Genomic DNA, 2,573 nt, shown 5'->3' on the forward strand with positions numbered 1-2,573 from the left:
TCTCTTTTCTACTTTATTTTTCTCCATTGTTTTCTTTCTTTCTGGCTTACTATATATTTTGTTTGTTTGTCATCTCTCTGAGCAACTAGAACATAAGCTCCCTGATGACAGGTCATTTTGTCCGTTTTGTTCCCCGATGTATTCCCAGGACCTAGAATTCTGCGAAACACTTTGCAGGCACTTGATAATCTTCTTCTGAATAAATGAATCCATTCAAGTCAAAAGAACAGATTGGCTGCACATGATGAAATTAGAGCAAGACTCCATCCTGGCCGTAAACATCACTTTTTTCTCTGACAAGCTTTTGATCAGAGCAAGATAGCAGACTGTTCAAATTTGCTCTTTACAAGAAAAACCGAAGTCCAGGACTCCTATGTAATTGCTTAAGGGTGTATTCAAGTGACAGTATAAACAAACAACAAAGGAGACAAAAAAGGAACCTAGTAATTATTACCACCTTGACAGAAAACCATCTCACTTCCACCCAGACGTTCTTAGTCCCTAGTAACACTGAGGAGAAGAGCTTCGTTTCCAAAACCTGAATTTCCACCTCCTGTTTATTAATAGTCCCGGAACAGACACATGCTAACCATAGAATTTTCTGATTCTATCTTGAATCAATATAACAATAATGGCTAACATTTATAGAGCACTTACTATGCCCTAGGCATTCTTCTGAGCGTTTTATGCATATTAACTCACTTTATGTCATCATAACGACCCTTCAGCGCAGAGACAATTATTACCCCAGTTTACAGATGAGGCAGACTGAGGCACAGAGAGAGAGCTCTGCACAGCAGAGCAGTGAAAAGCACACTCTCCAGCCACACACCCGTGCCCCGCAGCTGGGAAGCAAGGGGTCTGGTGAGCAAAGGGTCATGACTTGAACCTGGGGTGCAATTGAACCAAATTGGGGTCTGCTCACCCGGCGCAGAAAGGCCAGGCACTGAAGCTGAGAGTTGCAGGAGTTGTATCATGCGAGGAGTACAGGCAGCTGATGCTTAAAACCTGAATTCCCCGATGGTTTACAAGCCAGGGTTTTTAAAGGCAGGGGTACATTTCAGGCAAGTAAAATTATATTAATAAATCACTACATGGAGGTTCTACATTGGCCTGGCCCCAAAAGATAGGATATCCTGAAGGAGGGCCTATGGGTCATAGGTGCACTCAGAGATTCTGGAAATTAGCAAACAGGAATGTCAAGATGATAAGACTCTCTCCGGGTCCCGCAGGGGGAAATTTAGAACAAAGAATGGTGGCCAGAGTTCAGTTATTCAGGTCCCTCTTCTCTGCGTTTTCTATCCAGCAGAGTTTTCTGAAAAACAACTCAAGAACATATGTTAAGATGCCATCTTTTGGTTTCCATAGGGAACAAAAACACGTCAGGACACTGGCTTGCTTGGAGGGCTACTGTTACTCCCATTTGCTTGTCCAGGCTAGCCGGGGACCTGGAACTTCCCCTGAAGGGACTCGAGATTTTCTTTTATCTCCATGCCTGGGGGTGCCCAGCAGGCCCCTCAGAGGGGACCCTGCTCTGTGTCAAGTCCTCCCCCTGTCATGGGGTCAAATGGGGGAGCCACAGAAGAACCTTCCACGGTTCCCTCCCACCTGCTCCAGACAGACTGAGGTGGGGAAGGAGCTCGCAGGAGCCCCTGCTACAGCGTGGATGGGGAGGGGTCTTATCTTGACATGAAGATTGGGGCTGTGTATATGCGACCTAAAACAGGCTAGTCGACATACAAAGAGCAAGCAGAAAAGCCACAGGCCTGCTAGGGTTTTCGATCCAAGGCAAGGGGGTTTTATCCCACTGAGCAAACTATGCAGGGTCATGGGAGACAGAAATAAATCTGTGTTTTGCTGACAGCTTACATATTTTACTTATTCAACATCCAAGCTCTCTGTAGGTACCATCTGCCTCCCATGCCCCAGCTCCGCCCCCCTTCCGGTTGAAGAATGTCCCTGCACCCCTCACCCTATCTCCACATTCCCCATCCCCCTCTCCATCCAACCCCAGCAGGTCCCAGACTCACCTTGTGCCACCCAGACCTCCCTGTGTTCAGCACAGGTCACCGTCTCCATGCATCCATAACTCGGATTATACAATGTCCTTCCCCTCTGCTACACCTCCTCAAAAATGGAATCTCCCTAAGGGACACTTTCCCACTCTTCCTCAGCTACATTTAGCCCCTAGGCCACCTGCCTTCCAGTGGCATGTTGGATGTGCCTCTGTTCTGGTACTTTCATATTGTGCTTGGTGGTGTGACCAGTCCCCTGGGCTGAAGGCTCCAGCCGGGCAACCTCTTGTTCCTGCAGGTTGACGTAGTAGCACCGAAATGACTCAGTCTATGTTTACTAAATTCAAAACAGGCATTTTATTGTCTTTGTGATTCTTAAGTTGTTCTTTTTGTTATCTTTTTGGCTAATTTTCCATCTTTAAAATGTCATATTTGGCTGGGAGCGGTGGCTCATGCCTAAAATCTTAGCACTCTGGGAGGCTGAGGCAGGAGGACCGCTCGAGGTCAGGAGTTCAAAACCAGCCTGAGCAAGAGTGAGACCCCCGTCTCTACTAAAAA

This window comes from Microcebus murinus, chromosome 10 (genome assembly GCF_040939455.1).
Source record: "Microcebus murinus isolate Inina chromosome 10, M.murinus_Inina_mat1.0, whole genome shotgun sequence".
In the NCBI taxonomy this organism is placed as follows: Eukaryota; Metazoa; Chordata; class Mammalia; order Primates; family Cheirogaleidae; genus Microcebus; species Microcebus murinus.